Below are 22,403 nucleotides of genomic sequence, written 5' to 3'. Positions count from 1 at the left end.
AATTTAATGGAAGTTGTAGCACAAGGATGAATTGCTTTGGAAAAGCATTTTTGGGCTATCAACCAAGGGATTAGAGATAGAGAAAGAAATTGAGACTGTGACCATAGATTGGTCTGCCTCACAATAAGTGTATAATAATCATGCTTAAGGCTATGCTTAGGAATAGTGTATTCAATCTAAGGATTATTTTTTTCCACCATGAGATGCATTTAATCTTGTCAACCCAGGGATGTATACTTGAAATGGTCGGCACAGTATGTGCACTAGGTCTCTTAATGAGTCATTATGCTTATGTTGCAGGAAACTAACACACTTAACTCTTTATTGAAATGAATACTGGAAATGTAATGAAATGTTAACATATATTTCAACTCAGTTCATCTACTATAATTGTTCTTACAGATGTTGCAGGAACATTCACAAAGTATGATGCTACAGGAAGGAACTTACAACTTCTACCTGCAAAACTAAGGATGCTAAAGAAAAACAAATCTACACTACTCTAATCTAATCCACCTCCCAAGTGGGCCCCCTTGGTTGGCTTCTACTAATCTACTAGCACATAATGTAAGCTAAGAACTATTTCATTACATTTCAAAAATTTATTACATGGGAACAATACATAGAACTATAAAAATGACTCACTACAAAAGTTAACAGTTTCTTGTCATAACTTTCTTCTTCTAACTAACCTAACACAATTGGTCTGATCCCTATAAATAGAAGATTGGCATTTATTTCAAAACAAAAAAGAAAACAACCTAGCTATAAATCCACAGGAGAGAAAGAAGGAAAGATAATAGCTCAAGGTAGGAATAAAAGATAATGGCTCAAGGTGGGAATAATTAAGTCTGGACAACCGCTTTGGCATAACAATAAATGTAGAGAATATAGAAAATCTTCATCGCTCCTCCATACTTGCAACCATGTCCTTTGGTACCATTATAACTTTTCCACCATTGCTAAACCTCAATGTCCTTCTCCTTGAATGCTATTGGTTGTCTTCAACGTTCATCTTGAATTCTTCCAATCATTCTTCAATTCCATATATATAAGCCTCATCATAGATGATGATCACAGTAGTGGGAAAAATATAGGTGTACTAAGTCCACAAGGTAGCATGTCACTAGCATATGCTAACACCCCTAGCACTTCAGAACCTGAGCAATCAAGGCTCACAAATAAAAAGGCAGGAACTGAAATAAAAGATACAAGTGTAGACAATTAGATTATTTTAACACCTTTTCTATTGAGAAAAATAAAGAGATATGTTGAGCTGAACCAAGTGCAATAATTGTTGTCTCGACCACTGAAGTATTAGCATGACTGACTGGTGAAACTCCCTCATCAACTCCCAAAGTAGTGTTGAGTAGCAACACTCCTTCACTAAGTAGAAGAGGAAAAGAAATAAATGACACTTTGCCAGATATTAAAGTTAGTGTGGATGATTCAAGAATAAGGTCATGGATAAAGTTTCCATAACAATTATCGAGTACAAAGTTCAATTGCAAGGGCATGTACAAGTTATGATAGAACTTACAAAGAAAGTACATTATTTGTACAATATTTTTTCAGACATGTCAAGATTCACAAGTGACATTCAGGCACAAATACACCAGATTCAAGCTGAGATGAAGAGATCCAATAATATTATTTCACAGTTAGTAGGATCTCGCATTGATCATTACAATACATTACTAGATGCTTAAGGCACATTGACTGAGCTTCAAACAACTTATAGTAACATGAGATCTAAATTGATCTCTATTCAAGCAATGTTAATACCTTGTTTAGAGGTCGTGCAAAGTGTGATGTAATCTACCTAGGATCTTATCAACAAAGAACATAATCTTTCCATCGCTAACAACTTAATTAATTTAGTTGTAAGATTACAGTTTCATAATCACATTTTGGAGGTAGCAAGAACCACATGGGATCATGCATTGTCCATGATCATCGAGTTCATTAGACATTCATTGATAAATATGGTTTGCTTCCACTTATTCAACCCAAGTAACCATGACATACATATTCAAAAATAAGGGGGAAATGAATTTGTTGACATAAAGCAGAGTAAGTGGATAAGTATTCATTTTATATTATTTATTCATCATTCATTTTTGGCATAAGTCATAAGACTTAGGGGGGGAGCTTATATCAGATTGTATTTGTAAAGATGTAAATATGAAAAAATGTTTATTCCACTAATGTCAAAGGGGGAGATTGTTGGTATCTCTAATATTGTTGTCTATTAGTGTTAAACACTTAGTCATTTACAAGTTAGAGTCAAAAGGTCATCACTGTGATCAAGCTACTCTATATAGGCCAAGTCATGTACATAATTAAGTATGTACCAAACTCTATGGGAGTCGAGTAAGTTTATGGTCACCAAGTATTTTCTATATGAAGTGAGCTCAACACCTATCGAGCAGTTCAAAGCACCAAGTTATATAGTATGTGTCGAACACAATAGAGATCAAGAAACAGCAATGCAGAGCATCAAAAAAATAGTAAAGGCCGAGCAATGTAGACTATGCATAAAAGTTAGGAATTATACAAATTTTGACATCAACCATTTTGAAGATGACTTTGAAAGAACATTTAATATGTAGATATCATTACAAATATTTTACACATTTATGATGTGGATCATAGATCCCTATGTTTTGTGATCAATGATTTAGATGAAGAGGCAAAATATGGAAGTATCTAGAAAAATATTTATGCAACTATTAAAATAGAGAAGATTGTAACCTAAATTGTATGGTGTGGTGTAGCAATGAGATGAGAGGAGAAGAGTGTGTATGCAAACAAGGAGCGAAATGTAATAGCAAATTGAAAGATTGAGATTAGATCATAAGTCACTGAAAGTGTTCTTTTCTCTCTTAACAAAGCAAGTGACCTATTCATACCAATGAGAGAGAAGAAAAGTTTTATTAGATTAGAAGAGAGGGTCAGTTAGCAAGGAGAAGACTCGAAATCATCTTATAGAGCATAACGAGAGTCACGTACTAAATCAGTTCTAACCAACTTGAATTAGGGTAAATGTCTTAATAGAGTGGTCTTAATATATCTTTGCAAATCTCCTAACAGAGTCCTTACTCTAGTGTAAGTGTTAAATCCTCTAACAAGGTGAGACTTAGCAGTCTCAAACACTTTTAACAAGGCAAACCCCTCACAATGTAGATCATATATTATGATCAAACATTGTAACCCTAATAGGTTAACTTTATTACTGTAGTTGTGATCATTTTTGGATGTCATCCCACCCGAGGTTTACCTTCACCTTGGAGGGTTTATGGGTAACAAATATTGTGTTATGTGTTTATTTTCATACATAAGATAGATTAGATTTACATGATTAAAGAATGTTTATTATTACAAGTTTTACATGCACAAGTTAACTGATGAATATGTGAATAAATTATTTAAAAGACAAAGTGCTTAAGATTCTGATTCACCGAATCCTCCTCCCCTACCCCCACTCAGTATCTTGTTATCATGTTCATACGTCCATTAATCAACACTATTTTCATCACACAATATTTATTAGAATTTTTTTTGGCTATTCAAAAAATGTGTGAGACTTGAGAGATGATGTCCAACATGACCTTTCACCTACTTCATTGTGACTTTGTCCTATTACTTGTTAATGTAAGGAATCCTACTCTTGGTTAGTGCTTTTAGGATTCTTTTTAGTTATATACGAATCATCAAAGTTATGTCAGTAAAGGAAATAAATCATTTATATTTTACAATGGGAATATAAACATGAACATAAAATGCAGAATTGAAATTGATGTGTAGTGAGTCCAAAAAGAAATATTAATTTAGATTTATGCTTTGAACATGTCATCAATTGAATCTTGAATTATTTCTAAAAATAGAATCGACAGATGTCAAACTGAGGAATATTTTTGGGTCTTAGACATTGTATGTAAATTTATATCTCCCTATGCTTACTACCATGACATTTGAGGAAATAATTATAATTTTTCTACCATTTGATCTCTTTTCATGTCATCTAAAAGGGTTTCTTATCCATCATGCTTTACTTGCACTTTTATATACTATAGCGATTCTAAATAAAAATGTTGCTTGTAAAAGTAATCTAGAAAGAATAGGGATGCAGTTAGTTAGAACCTCTCTAGAAGATCTTCTACTCAGCTTCTACTTTATGGTGGAATTAATATTCTCAAAATGAATTTATTATTAATGGAATAATTTGGGGATAAAATGAAAATAGATAAATGTGGTGGTTGTTACCTTAACCATGTATTCATCACCCCACAATCAAAGTAGTGGATCTGGTGGGTGGATCTACTTCATCTATTGAGAGAAAATAGTATGTAAAAGTTTTACCTTATGAGTGAGTGTTGTTACCAAGTCTTCCATCTTGGTGGAATTAGACAAATTTACAAGTTATTTCATCTTTAGACTGAGAACAGTGGTCTCTACACTCAAATTCTCTAGAGTATTTATTTATGAAGTCTTAAATAAACTTTGTACATATAAAGTAAAAGTTGTGATATCTTTACTCAAATCTTCAAGTGCATTGGTATATATAGTAAAGGAAGTATGTAGACCGAGAGCTCTAAGATCTCCACTCAAACCTTAGAGTAAATTACCATGTGAATTATGACACAAGAGTTCTACATGTAGAAATAAGAAAGAAACTGCATACTACAAAAAATTATGAATTCCCTCTTTCAGCTCCTTATTCAAACGTTTGGAGCTGAGTTTGGCCATGAGATCAAAATGTTAGTAGCTACGTAAATTTTCAATGCCACTATTTTCATCTAAAATACATTCCTCAAATTCAACAAATCTTTTAAACAAATTTGCATTAGTCACGTAAATTTCTTCTACCAATGAAAATATTGTGTTAATAATATCTATTAATTTCTTATAATTCTTATTACTATAAGCATCAAACATATCATGAAGTTCATGCAAAAGCTCTCATAGAACAGTTTCAAGAAGAGCTCTCCATATCAATTCTATCATTTTCAAAATATTGTTAGACACCAATAGTGTTGAAATTTTCAAAATATTGTTGAACATCAGCACTCTTGAACCTTTCAAAAATGATTTAATGAAGCATTATTTAAGGATTGGGTTCACTCAATTTTATATTTCATTCTTAGGTATAAAAAAATGAAAGCTTGCATCTTTTTCATGTTAGAGCATTTGTCGCATCCTTTTCATATTGCAACTAGGGATCAATTAATTTTTAGGCATTACATAAGCTATAATTAGTAATTAGATTTTTTTCTTAATGTTATACTACATAGTTGTAATTAGGGTTCTATTAATTACTTTTTTAACAACACTCATCATGATTGGAAATTGGTCATATTTAAGGGTCAATAAAATATTTTAAATAGAAACAAATTGGTCAAACTTTGTCTATATCCCACAAATTATTTTAATAATAATAAAAATAGTATCATGTACTTAATCAAGCTAAATTTGGTTGAGGTGAGCACTTTCCACGTGTTGTTTTGATCATGGGTTCACATTTATGTGACTTGGGGGCTTCTCTTTCTCTTTTCCATAAATGAAATTTTATTTACATTAGATGTCTCTTTTTAGAAAACAAAATTTGATTTGTGTTTTAGATTAATGCAAAAATAGGTTTTGAATGGACTCGAAACCCTTTACAAAAGCTAAAGATAAATAGGACACATCACCGAGATTTACAAGAACCTAAAACCTAAAGTTCACCACAAAACATCAAGAAAACCAGGTTTTACAAGGACCTAAAACCACTAGAGTAAACCAACAAAAGAAAACACAGGTTTTACAAGGACCTGGAACCTAGAATAAACCAATAGAAGCAAACCCAAGTTTACAAGGACCTAAATTTTTTTATTCTAGCAACTTATTTTCCTCCAACCATGTCTCTCTCCTAATCATTTGGTCTTAGATTATGTAAGGACACATGTCCATTATGAAGATTCCTATATGTCATGCACTTGTCCTATGAATATATTTGATCTAGTTAGATGTTGAACATTACACTTTCCAATTTTTAGCAGTAAAATGCTCCATTGAGCTTTTACTTACATTGAGAAGATGTTTTAACATGTTAATTTGACCTCATTCTATGGATTTTTTGTTATGTTCGTAATGTCTACAATATTATACTTCTAGTTAATGTCTACCATATATTAACAATGACTGCATATCTACTCATTGTGTTTTATAATAAAGATAAGTCCTTTTATATATATATATATATATATATAGAGAGAGAGAGAGAGAGAGCTTCTTCTTTTTTTTAAAGCCACATGAAATCATGTATAGTCCAATCCCAAGATATATAATGCAAAAATTACATTTACAAAAAAGAGATAGATAACACAAATCAAATTTCATTACAAAAAGGAGAAAGAGAAGCCCCTAAGTTAAATAAACGTGAGCTAAGCTTGATCAAAATAACATGTGGAAAGGGTTCACCTCAACTGTATTTGGCTTGACCAAGTTTGGGATACTATTTTTATGGTAATTAAAATAATGTGTAGGTCGTAGAATCACATCGTTAACATGGTGATGAAGAAACTTTGATTAATTTCTTTTTCCTATTTAAAATATTTGACTAACCTTTAAATATGACCAGTTTCAAGCCATGATGGGTGTGGTTTAAAAAGTAATTAATGGATCCTTAATAGCAACTACATAGTATAACATTGAAAAGGACAAAAAATTAATTGATCCCTAATTACAACATAAAAAAGATGTGACAGATACTCCAAAATTAAAAATATGTGAGCTTAGATTTTTACCTTAAAATGAAATTTAAAAAATTGAGTGAGCTACATCCTAAAGATTGCATCATTAAATCTTTTTTAAAAGTTTCAAGAGTGTTGGTGTTCAACAATATTTAAAAAAATTAATAGTATTGGTGTTTAACAATATTTTGATAATGACATAATTGATTAGGTGAGTTCTTCATGGAATTTTCTCTAACAAAGATTTTGCATAGACTTATCTATATTTTTATGCTTATAGTAATAAGAATCATAAGAAATTAATAGATATTATTACCAGAATAATGTCAATTGTAGAAAAAAATTATGCAACTAATCCAGATTTGTTTAAAACATTGATAAAATTTGGGGAACGTATTTGGGATAAAATAGGGGTATTGAAAATTTTTGCAGTGACAAAGTTTTTGATTTCAAACCAAACTTAGTGTCGAATGTTTGCATCAAAATCTAAAAGAGGACATTACGAATTTTTGGGAGTACAAAATTCCTTTTTTAAGTCTACACGTGCAACTTTTATCCCATTATTGATATGTCATCTTACTCCAGGATTTGAGTGGAGATGTCAAAGCTCTCAGTCTACATACTTCCTTTATGAAACATAATACCACACCCTAGGATTTGAGTAGAGATATCACAACTATCATTTTGCATGTACAATTGTTATATAAGACTTTATAAACCAATACCCTAAAAAATCTGAGAGCAGAGATCACTGCTCTCAATCTGAAGGTAAAAGAACTAGTAGATGTGTCTAATTCCACCAAGCTAGAAGATCTGGTAATAATACTCACTTAAATGGTAGAACTTCTATATATTGTGATCCCTCAATAGATGAATTAGATCCACCTACTAGATTTGTTGCTCTGATTGTTGGGTGATGAACACATGGTAGAAGTAATAATTCACATATTTATTTATTTTCATTTTATCCTCAATTTTTTCTCTTAGAAATAAATCTATTTTGAAAAAACTTGATTCCACTAAGTACAAGATCATCCATAGAGGCCCTAACTAACTGCACCCCTATTCTTTCCTCTAGATTGCTTTTGTAGGCAACATTTGTATTAAAAATAATTGCAGTAAATAGCAATCCAAGAAAAATATGATGGATTGGTTGCATACTATCGAAAGATTTCATGATCACCAATAACCAAATTATGAACTACACTATTTTCCAAAATCCTTTCGACTTGAACCCTTTTTAGATGGTTCATTTTCCAACATTATTTCATGAACTATACCATAAGCACTCTATGTTTGAAATTATGTTGACCTAAGTTATACATTTGATAATTATAACTTATTATATTCATTTCATGATATGTGTTCTTTAACATAAGACCATCATAGATTCATTTTCTTCCCTTGTAGTAAAGATTAGACATTCGCATCTTTCTATAATAAAAAATTTAAATAATTTTGCCTCCCATTTTCTGAGATTTATCATTTATGGTGAGTTATAATATTTGATTTGTGGATTTCTTGCTTTTTGACTTCTTAATAGTGGATATATCTATAACTATACATAAATATAGATATTTCTATATATATACATGCATATATATAAAAATAAATGTGTTTATATATAAATATAAATGTGTTTATTTATGTATACATATATACATATATGGTAGATATTTAAGTTGAATATCTTAGTAGGCCTTATTTATATCATAATAATTTTTAAAATGGCAATTTGATGGTGAAATTTATAAATTGATCTAGCTTTTTAGTTTCTATCAGTTTCAAAAATTCCTAATACCGCATATAATTTCCACACAGCTAAGTTTTAAATATAATTAGGATTTAATTGTGTGCTCTAGGTTGACCTTTGTGACATAAGCTTATATCCAACTCTAAATTGTCCAATTTTCTTTTGTTTAAAGCATTATGCCTGTGGAATCCTACACTCATCAAGTTTAGTCTATTGGCTCAAGTTTCCTCCTAAAGGTTTGGCACTTGTGAGAGAGGTTGCATTTTTTATTGATAGTTTATTTGTTGAGAATTGTTTGCATTATACATTTGACAAAAGAGTATGTGAACTAAATGCTTCCAGTGACATTATGAAGACTTGAAAGCTATATGTCTAGTTTGGCTCAATGAGAATGTTTTTGCAATTCCTAGGGTGTAATTGATTCTTAATTTCCATTATGTTATGATTGTTTTGATTAAGTAAAAACATGTTTTGAAAGGACACAAAATCTTGTCCAAAGAGAAAAGAAAGATATAGCAATGAAGGATCTTAACACAACTATGGAACACCACCCAACAAATTAGAGGAACTCACCATGTTCCCAACAAGAGGGTTAAAAACTAGACCAAAAAAATAAAGGACCACCAAGATTTACATTGTGGCCCAATTTTTTAAGAACTTAACGACATATCAAACAAAGATTTGGAGGGTTTGACATTTTTTCCTTTAGTTGATGTCCATAAATTATTTTATGATTGTTGATTTTGGAACAATACTATCTTTACAAAGATTCATATAATGATATATAAAATTTAAATTTCACCTAATAATGAAGTGAAAGGTAGGTTTTCAAGCCAGACATGAGATTTTTCTGTTTACTTTTGTATACTTATTATTATTTTATGTATTTTATTTAGTGATTATAAATATTTATGTTTGCTTTGTAAAGTGGTCATTAAAGGATGAAATTGTGTGAATGTTTGCCAATGCAATAAATAACAAAACTACATTTAGACGGATATTCAAGTTACAATTTATTTGATTGTATTGTTTGGTATACCTTTAGGGTACAATTGAAACCATGTAAACAAATATGATGAAAAATGTCGCCACCTAGTCATACAAGCTTTGGACATCAAAGAAATTGGGCCACATGCCTCATAATAATAGTATACATTAGTTCTATCAAGTAGGACAAATATGCAACAAGCAATGCTTGTTATCAAATTTGAAAGGATTTTAGAAGGGATTTGTAGTTTAATTATTAGATTAAACTAATTTGTTTATGCTGGTCCAAACTAAGATAGCAGATGAAAGGGTTAGGTGCACCCGTGAGCTTAACTTGCGAGTTCGTGGTCTCCCTCTTCCTCCTCCTTCTTCTTCTTCAGAGCCTCTTGTTGTAGGTTACTCTTTCCTCAAGGACCAATTCGATATCACTGACATCACACTAGATGGTGCCTAGGTTGGGCATGATAGCACCCTCTTTATCTAGTTCCTCTCACTTGCTGATTGTCTTCAGGTTCTTAGGGAAAAGAGGAAGCTTTTCCCTCTCTCTGTGAAGATTTATCTTGATGAGGATCTTACTAGATCACAAGTGGCAGAACTTAAGTGGGTTTAGGTTCTTATTATGGCAACCCAGTAGGAGGGTAAGTGGGCAATGATCAAAAACCTCAAGGTAGTGATTTGAGACACTTTTCCCACAAGTTGGGAGTTGAGGTTAGCCTCTAAGGCTAATTAACATGCACAGTCACATACATTCATCTCTGGACACACCTGATCGGTTAAACCTCGGCATGGGTTCCTCAGACGGCAACACCCTATCCCCACTGCTACACAGAGATAGAGACAAGGGCGGAGTGAGGCCCTAACCCTTACCCATCTTACGCCTTATCCCTTTGTGTGTGATTTCTTTGTACCATGGAAGGATTGATGATCCTTCTCTCTCTTCATGTTGTTTTCTTCTCTTTTTGCTTCTTGTTTGGTGTTTTCTTTTCTTTTCCTGGATGCCTTTTGGCACTCTTGTTGTTGTAGTCTTCTTTATATGATTGTATCTTTCAATCCCATAGACCCTCATTGGTCTCTTGTTGGACATTAATATCATTATCTTATCTTATCTATGCTAATATTTTGTTTTTGTCAGTTTGTGATGTGGTGCAAAACAATATGATATGCACATCTTTCATTAAGAATTAGTAAATGTATTGACTATATTTCCATTTACATTATAACATGCTACTCTATGTTTTCCCACCAAAAAAACAATTTGAAATGTTTTCTAATTGCATTGAACGTTGGCTATCGCACTTTGATTGGGTATTTATGTTTATCTCCCACATCTTAAATAGGACCATTAGTGGCACACTTGTGATTGCCATCATTCCTCACTTTTTTCATAATTGCTCCTTTGAAATTTAGTTTGGTTTGTTTTAGATTTATCTAACGAATAAAATTTCACCCATAATAAAAGATTAGATTGGTGAGTAGTGTCTGAAGGTTATTATCAAAATTTAAAATAGGCATGAAATATACATTATTCATTTTTTAAACAACTCTAATGAAACCAGAGCAAGATTGGGAAAGAATTTATTGATTGAGGTAGTGGCCATATGGTAGGGAAAAATGTAACTAGCCTTTAGAAATTAGTTTTCATCCTTCTTTTACTAAGTTTTTTGTCAAATAATCCCTTAGTTTGCATGAAGTCCAAGTCAATTGTCAATCTCTAATCAATTCATAGATTTTATCTTGTCTTAGTCTTTCAACTAATAATTGTGCAAAGAAAATAGGATTACATTAGAGTAGAAAATAGGGGAAATAATAGAGTAGAACAATGAAATAGGTTAGGGAATATTCAAGGGTTCTTCCATCATGCAACAAAAGGAAATCATAGAACAAACTTTGGAATGAGATAGAAAAAATTAGATTCTAAAAGAGAGCTCATGATGAAGCTAGTTAAACTCTTTATTTTTCTTTTAGATTTTTATAAAGTCTGCTAGGGACTCCAAAATCCAATCTTTTCACAATTACGCCACACCATCAACTATATTATAAATCTAAGTTGTTGATGTGCTCCCTCAATACAAATGTGTTGGGAGGTGGACGCACTTCAAATGCATCTTGGAAGTGCATTCTAGGGGTGGATGCCCTATAGATGCATTTTAATAGATCTACAGGGAATCCACATCCTTAAGATGTACTTCCTCTATATACTAGAGTGCACATAAAAGAAGCCTTTAGGTACAAAAATGTAATTATTGATGTTAAAAAGAAAAAAATACACAACTTTCTTGCCCAATTTTTTATTAGATAATGGATAAGGTTATAGCCATATACAAGGAAAAGAATGTAAGCGTGCAACCTTTAGTACTAGACAATCCCATCATCTTCCTTAATTCACATTTACCCTTACTTATTCAAGCTAATTAGCTTATATATTCACAACATCTCTATCCAAGAAACATCTACATCTTGAACATAAGTCCCTTATCTTGGAGGAACAACATATTTGCAAGGTTTCATAGTGCAACCAATCTTACTTCTCGCAAGATTGATCAATTGATTGGTTGTCATATATAAATGCTTCCAATTGAACAAAATATGCATTCCTAATAACCAAAGATTCAATTTGTGATCTATGGAATTGGGTATACTTTGAAATTATGAAAATTTGACAGTTTGTTAATTTAAAAGTTAGATCTGATTTTTGTTGAATGTTTACTCATGTTGGTTGTTGAGATTTATCTTGAGCTAGTTAAGTTTTAATGTGGGAAGTTGATCCATAGTTAAAAATTAGGCAGAAAAATTGATCTTTGAACATATTGATAACTTCTCATAACCAACATTATATATTAAATACTTCCATTTGTATTTGCTGTTTATTTATGATGAAATATGATACTATCAAATGATTTAATTTTGTATTTTGTTTCAAAAGCCCCCCAAAAAAATTATGCATACCCCCAAAAATATATTGATACCTTCTCATAACCAACATTATATGTTAAATACTTCCATTTGTATTTGATGTTTATTAATGATGAAATATAATACTATCAAATGATTTAATTTTGTATTTTGTTTCAAAAACCCCCCAAAAAATTTATGCATACCCCCCAAAAAAATTATGCATATGCACACCTAAATCCACATCCACACTCAAATAGGTGACCTAGTTATAAGTCTATTCCAAATGTCAAGGATAAAGCCCTAGGACGAGTTTTCCTTAATTGAAAAAATAATTAAAAGTTGCAATAAGGGACCAGACAATAATGTATATATTATTTATTTGTCTTTTTTCACCAGCTTCCAAAAAGTTCTCCCCTCAAAAATCTAGAGTGGCTCTTGAGAATTACTCCAATGTTTTTTTGTCATGTAAAATAATAGGTTGGATAATTCCACTAAGTATAACTTCTATGATTCAATAGTTTAAGGAAGATTTAACAAGGTAGACATGGTAGCCTTGAATGCGAACAAGATATTTTTTCCTTATACTATCTCAGGGTTTTCCACATTAATCATAGATGCCAGTTAAATCCCTAGTTTTTTAATTTAGTTTCATTCTCACCTAAGTTTATCTGGCTCTATAGTTTTTATACAAATGTAGCCCAGTAAATTGCATAGTACTTTGCAAGAAGATTTTTTTATGAGGCATAAATTTCAAAAGAGAATGCTAAAAGTGGCTCTAATTTGTGCTACAAATTTATCGCAAGGTGCTCTCTTTTCTACTTTGAGTCCTCTATATTATTTCCTCCACCAAATCTTTTTCCTTACTGTCATTGATATTTGCAATGAATTATTGACTAATTTTTGTTAAAGTATATATTCAACAGCATGTGATTTCTTCAACTTTCATTAATGTTGTCAGATTGCCTTTGTGGGTGCCTACCTCATCTCTATGCTACAAATACAATATAGAGATGTCATCATTCATTAATACTTTTCTTTAGCTTTCTAAACATAAATATTACTACTATTGGTTCATGGGTTCTATAGAAGATGGATAGTTTTAATTTGACTCTAGAGTACTATATTACCTTCCATGACTTGATAACATTAACTTCTTATGTAAGGTGTAGACCAACCTTCTCCCAAAATGTTGTCATGATAGCTCTTATCTCACTTCAAGATTACACCCATCTAATATTGTTGGATACAGGTCCTACCAACATCTACATAAGTCATTTGATAAAAACTATGAAAGAGTAATATAAGAATCAAGAATCAAACAATCTATGATAAGCATCAATGTCCGGAGTTGTTCATATTTGGTCACTTTTTTCCCCTTATATTACTATTTGGTCTACATATAGTTTGAATAAAAAGGACTAGGAGTCAATTCTCATTTTCTTTCTTTGGTCTTTAAAAGGTGGAAGATTGATATAATTTATTGGTGTTCCCATTAAAGTTATTTCTACACATTTACTTAACTAAGCCTTTAAGAACTTTAATTAGAATATAGACGACTTAGAGCTAGAAGCATACCATTCTAGTTGATTATACATTAAAAATAATCTTACCTTGATTGAATCCAATCACCTCTGCAACTCCAAGAATCAATTTTTGGTGTAGGAGAACTAGGACTTGAAGGAACACCAAGGGGTCAACATCGAATACCTTAAACACTTGAAGACCAATAAGGTGATCATTTTCTAATGTAACAATACCTATAAGGTCATTAAAGGCTATACTCATGGCCATTAGAGCCATTTAAATGTAATATGGACGAAAAAAATCCATAAATACAAAGTTGCCAAGGTTGGCAAATAGTGGTCCAAAGGGCTAAATGTAGGGCTAATGGGGAGCCTAGGGGTTTGGGTTTTAATTTATGTTCATAAGGTCTTCGGAAGATCATTTCAAAATGTAATACGATAATATTTAAATGATAAAAGCCAAAATACATGTAAGTTTTCAAGATTGACAACATGGAATTAGCGAGCAACCTAATTAGAAAAGGTAGCTTAAATGTGTCTAAATAGTTTGAGTTGGTTCCCATAGTTGATAATAGTCTATATATGTTGGTAAGTCCAATTTTGGGGTAGGGAGTCAATGTAAGAGATCTGGATCAATAAACATTATAAGTTTCCAACATATTTTACATGCTTTTATAGTTATATAATACTAATCACAACATTTGTTTGCAATCTAGATGAATTCACTTTGAATCTTCTTTTATATGGCATGTTAGGATGTTGAGTTAGCATCATTTTAGCATCAAAACCCTGATCTAGGTAAACAATGTGTATTAATATGTATTTTTCTTCCTAGTTCAAATAGAATAAAACCCCAAGTTTGATAGGGTGGTGTGAATGTGCATATTTAACCTAGATTTGTTGTTGCTTGAGATAATGGAAGGTTTTGCACATGACTTGAATCCATGGAAGCTCTAAAAAATTATCACAAAGTTATGATATTGGAATGGAATTAAAATTTTGCCCACAAAAGAGATATTGGGAGGTTGTACTTTTAATATTGTGAGGAGAAGATTAAGGCTCTAGAGGTTATCTAAGTACTAGGAAGATTTTGGATGATCAATATGATGCAGGAGCATCCAGAGGTATAAGGGCAATCCTGTGTCACCCAAAAAATAAATGTACTTAGACTTAGTTTCTGTTTTATGTCTTTACATTTTTGGATACCCATTTGGCTCAAATAAAGGTTCCAACTCTCATAGTTCAACTATCAGTGCATTTGAAAATCCTAAAAAAATAGGAGCATGTATTTGGGCCATCATTTAGGTAAACTAGAAGGTGTGAATTGGCCAGATGAATGTAATCATGATTTAGAGCATTCCAGAAAAAGAATCAGGTCAATAGGCCCCACGGTTTGAAAGTTATTGCAGTTTTTTGAGTTTTGGAGACCTCCTAAGAATGCTTCAAAGTCAAGTTTGGGGCATTAAATGACCTCGAAAAGGGTCAAAAAATGGGAGATGAGCAAAGCTTTTCCATAGGGCTATAGAGCGCTTTGAGAGCTTTCCAAAAATGTAAACGGTTTGTCAATCGGAGCTACGGTTCAAAAGTTATGCCTCCCGAAAGTTCGGCTACCATTTTTGGATTCTTCTAGATTTGCACCGACTTCTAACGCAGCTTCTAGAACCTTCTATTTTGTCGGTGGATGCCTACTAGCACTTTCTAGAATGTACTCCTAGTCCTTAACCCTCCGGGGTCTATTTAAGGAGATTTCTGGCATTGTAAAAGGCAGTTCGGATTGGAGCTTGAGAGGAGGTGCTAAAAGGAGAGATATTCTCCAAATTTATGCTATTGTAAGCCCGTAGGGCATGTTTTGAAGTTTATTTTCTCTGCACTATTTGTACTAGCTTATTTTCTCAGTCAATATAATTCCCCCTTTCTATTGTGTCTATTCTGTTGTTGGGTTGTGTCCCCATCAAGTGGTATCAGAGCCAGTTTTCCTGAGTGTGTAGACAGAGCGCCGACTGTGAGGCAGTTTGCACCATGACTGTGTGGTTGTGGGTTCGAGTTAGAAGATGCCTCCATGAAGAGAGCATGGCGGAAGGGCTAGAGCTATTGATCCTGAGGAGGTTAGAGCCCTCCAGAGACAGGTACAAGCATTGCAAGAGGAGCTTCGTAGAGGAGCAAATATTGCCGCAGATGACAATAGTGAGGATGACAATGAAGAGGAAGTAATGGAAGTTGACGAGGAAGTTCTGAATCCTGTAGAGGAAAGGCTTTTTAGGGCCATTACTAGGTTTGGGAAAAGACCTACAATTGAAGTGGGTATATTTTCGGGAAATTTGAAACTAGATGAGTTGATCGATTGGATCAATGAACTGGAAGAATACTTTGAGTATGAGGATATAAGGGACCCAGATAGGGTTAAGTTTGCAAAGGCCAAACTGAAAGGCCATGCCAAAATCTGGTGGCAAGAGGTTCAACTGGAAAGACTTAGAAGAGGAAAGGAGAAGATCACAAGATGGGATCGCATGGTGGACAAATTGAAGAAGCAGTTCATTCCTGTGGACTACAAGCTTGATCTGTTTAAGAAGATGCATGGGTTAAAGCAAGTAGGAAGATTAGTCCAAGAATATACAGAGGAGTTTTACCGACTCCTGATTAGACCGGGGCATGCAGAAGCAAATAAGGAGAAGGTTGCTCGTTATATCAGTGGGTTACGACCTAGCATCCAGGAGGAATTAAGTCTGGTAAGAATGACCAACGTTGAAGAAGCATACCAGTTTGCCCTACGAGTTGAAGAGAAGCTGAGTAAAAGGTTTGAAGGAAGACAAAGAGGGCACGGTCAAGGAGGAAGGGGAAGCGGTAGATCATCTGGAGGCCGCAATGAAACTCAAAAGAAAAATGAAGATGAGGGTACTAGCAGGAACCAGAGGAATGAGGGTTTCAACCGCTCCCATGATCAAGACTTTGGAAATCAAAGAGGAAGAGGTAGAGGACGTGGACAAGGAAGAGGAGGCTTCCATGGTACCTGTTTCCATTGCAATGAAGAAGGTCATCATGCCTTTGAATGCCCTCAACGACAAGGAAGGATAGATAGGAGAGCTGAGGGCCAAGCTAGGGTTGCTCATGTGGATGAGGATGCACAATCATCACATTCAGAGGATGCAGAAAGAGGAGAGACCTTGGTAAATGAAAGAGTCCTACTAAGTGGTGAGAATGAACCAGGACAACGGAGGAGTTTGTTTCGTACCAGATGCAAATGTGAGGATAAATGTTGTGATGTGATCATTGATGGTGGTAGCACTGATAATTTGGTATCAGAAGAGATGGTCTCTAAGCTGAAGCTCAAGAGGGAGAAACAGCCCTAGCCCTATCGAATTTCTTGGGTAAAAGATGATCATAAGGTCCTGGTAAGTGAACAATGTTTAGTAAAATTCAAAATTGGGAGTTACCATGATGAAGTTCTCTGTGATGTTATTTCGATGGATGTTTGCCATCTATTGTTGGGTAGACCATGGCAGTTTGATAGACATGCAATACATGATGGACATGCAAACACATACTCTTTGACAAAGGATGGAGTTCGCCACAAATTGAAGCCCATGAAAAAGGAAGGTGAAAAGGTATGTAGCAGTGCTAGGATTTGTCTTGTTGATGGAAGGAAGTTTTTAGATGTCATCAAACATCAGCGTATGTGCTATGCTTTGATTCCTAGGAAAGATAAAGAAGGTAGTAGTGAAATACCATTTGAAGTTTCAGATTTACTAGAGGAATTTGGAGATATTATCTCTGATAATATTCCAGATGGATTGCCACCAGTAAGGCAAATTAGTCATCAGATAGATCTGATTCCAGGAGCTAGTTTGCCTAACAAGGCTACTCACAGGATGACTCCTACTGAAACAGAGGAGCTAAATAGACAGGTTCAGGAGCTGTTGAGGAAGGGCTTGATTCGAGAGAGTCTGAGTCCATGTGCAGTACCTGCAGTACTCACACCAAAGAAGGATGGAGAGTGGAGGATGTGTACAGATTCTCAAGCTATAAATAGGATAACCATCAAGTACCGGTTTCCTTTGCCAAGGATGGATGATCTTATGGACTGCTTGAGTGGAGCTCAGTACTTCACAAAGATAGATCTGAAGAGTGGTTATCATCAGATACGGATTCGAGAAGGAGATGAGTGGAAAACAACCTTCAAGACCAAGGAGGGTCTTTATGAGTGGTTAGTCATGCCCTTTGGATTGACGAACGCCCCAAGCACCTTCATGCGGCTCATGAATGAGGTACTTAAGAAGTTCTTGGGAAAATTTGTTATTGTCTATTTGGATGATATTTTAATTTTCAGCAAGACTTTGGAAGAACATTTACTGCATATTCGTAGTGTCCTTGAAAGGCTAAGGGAAGAGAAACTGTTAATTAATCTAAAGAAGTGTGTCTTTGCAAAAAGGGAGTTAGTCTATTTGGGATTTTTTATATCACCTGAAGGTCTCAAAATGGATCCAGAGAAGGTAAAAGCCATCTTGGAATGGCCTACTCCAAGGTCTGCTACTGAGGTAAGATCATTTCATGGTCTGGTTAGTTTTTACAGGAAGTTTATTAAGAATTTCAGTAGCATATGTGCACCTCTAACTGATACAATAAGAGGGGATAGAAAAGAGTTCAAATGGACTGTAGCAGTTGCAAGAAGTTTTGAATTGTTGAAGAAGAAGGTGACTGAACACCCTGTGTTGGCACTTCCAGATTTTAGAAAAGTATTCCAGGTGGATTGTGATGCTAGTGGTAGCGCTATTGGGGCTGTGTTAAGCCAAGAAGGTAAGCCTATTGCATATTTTAGTGAAAAATTGAATGATGCAAAGAAGTATTTTGTTTATGATCAAGAGTTCTATGCAATAGTTCAAGCCTTAAAGAAATGGAGACATTATTTATTGCCAAAGGAATTTGTTTTGTATACTGATCATCAGGCATTACAGTACCTAAATAGCCAAGGTAAATTGAATCAGAGGCATATGAAGTGGGTAGAATTCTTGCAGAGTTATACATTTGTGTTGAAGCATAGAAGTGGAAAATCTAACAGGGTTGCAGATGCATTAAGTAGGAGACAGTTGTTGCTTACAACAATGCAGGTTGAAGTAGTTGGGTTTGATGAACTCAAGAATTTGTACCCCGAGGATCCTAATTTTGCTGAAGCATGGAAAGCTTGTAAAGAACCTGTTGTTGTAGATAGAACCAAGTGGTTAGACTATTTGATTCAGGATGGCATGTTGTTCAAAGGTAGTCAATTGTGCATTCCAAGGAGTTCCATGAGGGAAAATCTGATTAAGGAGAAACACAGTGGAGGTATGGCAGGACATTTTGGTCGGGATAAGATCATTTCCATTCTTAGAGAACATTATTTTTGGCCTCAAATTACACAGGATGTGAAGAAGTTTGTACAGAGTTGCCAGGTTTGTCAAGTTGCCAAGGGGTTTAGTCACAATACTGGCCTATATCAGCCATTGCTTGTTCCATCAAGGCCATGGGAGGACATAAGTATGGATTTTGTTCTTGGATTGCCAAGGACACAAAGGGGTAATGACTCAGTATTCGTGGTGGTTGACAGGTTCTCCAAAATGGCACATTTCATTCCATGCCACAAAACTCATGATGCTGTCCATATTGCAGACTTGTTTTTCAAAGAGGTGGTAAGACTACATGGTCTTCCAAGGAGTATAGTTTCTGACTGAGATACTAAATTTGTGGGGTATTTCTGGAGGACATTGTGGAAGAAGTTGAGAACATACTTGAAATTCAGTTCCACGCATCACCCACAGACTGATGGCCAAACAGAAGTGGTAAATAGAAGTCTGGGCAATTTGCTGAGATGTTTAGTTGGAGATAAGCCCAAGGGATGGGATTTGATTCTACCACACGCAGAGTTTGTTTATAATAACTCTGTAAATAGGAGTACTGGAAAATCACCATTTCAAATTGTATATGGGAATAGCCCAAAGACTGCACCAGAATTGAGGAAGATAGAACAAGGGGAGAGAACAAGTGCTGAAGCTGAGGAATTTGCTGAACACATCAAGCATCTACATGAGGAGGTTCAAGCACACATTATCATGATGAATCAAGAGTATAAAGCTAGGGCTGATCAAAGGAGAAGACATAAGGAATTCCAAGTAGGGGACCTAGTCATGGTGCACTTACGAAAAGAAAGATTTCCAGTTGGTACTTACAACAAGCTGAAAATGAAGAAATTTGGCCCCTGCAAAATTTTGAAGAAACATAACTCAGGAAATGCATATGAGGTGGAGCTGCCAGATGGTATTCACATTTCTCCCATTTTCAACATTGCAGATTTAACAGAGTATCATGATGATGGTGCAGATGAGGAGCTGGTTTTAGAGCCATGTCCAATTCCTGCTTCTAAGAAGGAGGAGATAGAAGACATTCTAGATCATCGTGTGGGTAGGAGTGCCAGAAACAGGCAGTATGAAGAGTATTTGGTCAAATGGAAAGGACGACCGATCGAGGACTCAACTTGGATTTTAGCAGTTGAGGTTTTCCATTTGGGATTTCCTCTACCATCCATAAAGTGACAGGGTCACTTTTCAATCTACCCTGGGTGTCTGATGCAGGAGCATCCAGAGGTATAAGGGCAATCCTGTGTCACCCAAAAAAAAAAATGTACTTAGACTTAGTTTCTGTTTTATGTCTTTACATTTTTGGATACCCATTTGGCTCAAATAAAGGTTCCAACTCTCATAGTTCAACTATCAGTGCATTTGAAAATCTCGAAAAAATAGGAGCATGTATTTGGGCCATCATTTAGGTAAACTAGAAGGTGTGAATTGGCCAGATGAATGTAATCATGATTTAGAGCATTCCAGAAAAAGAATCAGGTCAATAGGCGCCACGGTTTGAAAGTTATTGCAATTTTTCGGGTTTTGGAGACCTCCTAAGAATGCTTCAAAGTCAGGTTTGGGGTATTAAATGACCTCAAAAAGGGTCAAAAAATGGGGGATGAGCAAAGCTTGTCCATAGGGCTATAGAGCGCTTCGAGAGCTTTTTGAAAATGTAAACAGTTCGTCAATCGGAGCTACGGTTCAAAAGTTATGCCTCCCGGAAGTTCGGTTACCGTTTCTAGATTCTTCTAGATTTGCACCGACTTCTAACGCAGCTTCTGGAACCTTCTATTTTGTCGGTGGATGCCTACTAGCACTTTCTAGAATGTACTCCTAGTCCTTAACCCTCCGGGGTCTATTTAAGGAGATTTCTGGCATTGTAAAAGGCAGTTCGGATTGGAGCTTGAGAGGAGGTGCTAAAAGGAGAGATATTCTCCAGATTTATGCTATTGTAAGCTCGTAGGGCATGTTTTGAAGTTTATTTTCTCTGCACTATTTGTACTAGCTTATTTACTCAGTCAATATAATTCCCCCTTTCTATTGTGTTTATTCTGTTGTTGGGTTGTGTCCCCATCACAAGATATGCTCAAAGTTGTGTTGTCTATAGTGGTAACTTAGTATCTTATATTGACAGTAAGGAGTGCAAGATATTGTTATTGGTAAAGAATTATTTTGGAATCCACTAATAAATATAAAGAGTATTGTGGGAAAAGCCTTGAGATGGTAAGAGTTAAGGTCCTAAGGGAATGATTTAAAAAAAAGAAATTCTATAGACAAGGATTAGAGTAGTAGGACTAAGAAATATGAACAATGGGATTAGAATTTGTGACAAGAGTATCATGAGAATAAAAACCTCACTTCTTATTATCTCTAAAAGTATGAAATTACAAATTGTAGAAATAAAGCATGCAAAGCCACATGTACATTTTCCTTATAAAATTCTATAATATAGAGCTTACCATCAACACCCTAGAACTATCCTAGACAACCCGATAAGCCTTCTTTATAGAGGTAATTTTCCACCACCCAAGAAGGTTCTTGAAATTTAACCTTAGACCTTAAGAACCTTGAGGTCGACCAACCATAAGTTATTATTATGTTTTATATTTGATTACATTAGAGTATGCCCAAAGAACTTTTAAAACTCAAAAGAAATTTTTAAGAGATGTCATTTATGCCCATTTTAGGTGGTGCGACTTCCAAATACCATAACTCATTGCTAGTCATTTTGATTGACTATTATGAGCCCATTTGGATATGGCGTGACTTAATCTATAACATCTAGCTTGCACAAGCTCTATTCGGTTCAAGTATGATATCCTGCTAGAACCTCTAAAGTCTTCAAAACTAAGTTCAAAGGTTTTATACCCTACATCATCAAAACTAAGTTTAATGGTTATATACCCTACTGCCAATACCAAATTTTTTTAATAACTTCATAAAAAGACTTAATATTGCAATAAAACTTTACTAGTTGGCTGATATATCTAAAATGAACCTCCAAGGATGAAATCAAAACATTCTAAGCTCAAATAATGAACTTACTAAAAATAGTATACCTCTAGAAACAATAACTCTACACTGAGAGAACCCTTATTTAATGACAAATTAGAAAGATTTTTGCATGATACAAGATTTTTCTTAC

At 34.2% G+C, this 22,403-nt stretch overlaps 1 long non-coding RNA gene across 1 annotated transcript in view; it reads right to left on the bottom strand.

Annotated features, from left to right (window-relative positions):
* Positions 1-601: 601 nt before the first annotated feature.
* Positions 602-22,403, bottom strand: part of LOC149553174 (uncharacterized) — a 34,080-nt gene continuing 12,278 nt past the window's right edge. The window contains exon 4 of the long non-coding RNA XR_016353399.1: positions 602-1,160. This is a non-coding gene — a long non-coding RNA (uncharacterized LOC149553174). The remainder of the gene's footprint in view (positions 1,161-22,403) is intronic.

Source organism: Cupressus sempervirens, chromosome 6 (assembly GCF_028749045.1).
Source record: "Cupressus sempervirens isolate cs-2001-9-10 chromosome 6, ASM2874904v1, whole genome shotgun sequence".
In the NCBI taxonomy this organism is placed as follows: Eukaryota; Viridiplantae; Streptophyta; class Pinopsida; order Cupressales; family Cupressaceae; genus Cupressus; species Cupressus sempervirens.
This window is presented reverse-complemented; position numbering and strand designations above follow the sequence as displayed.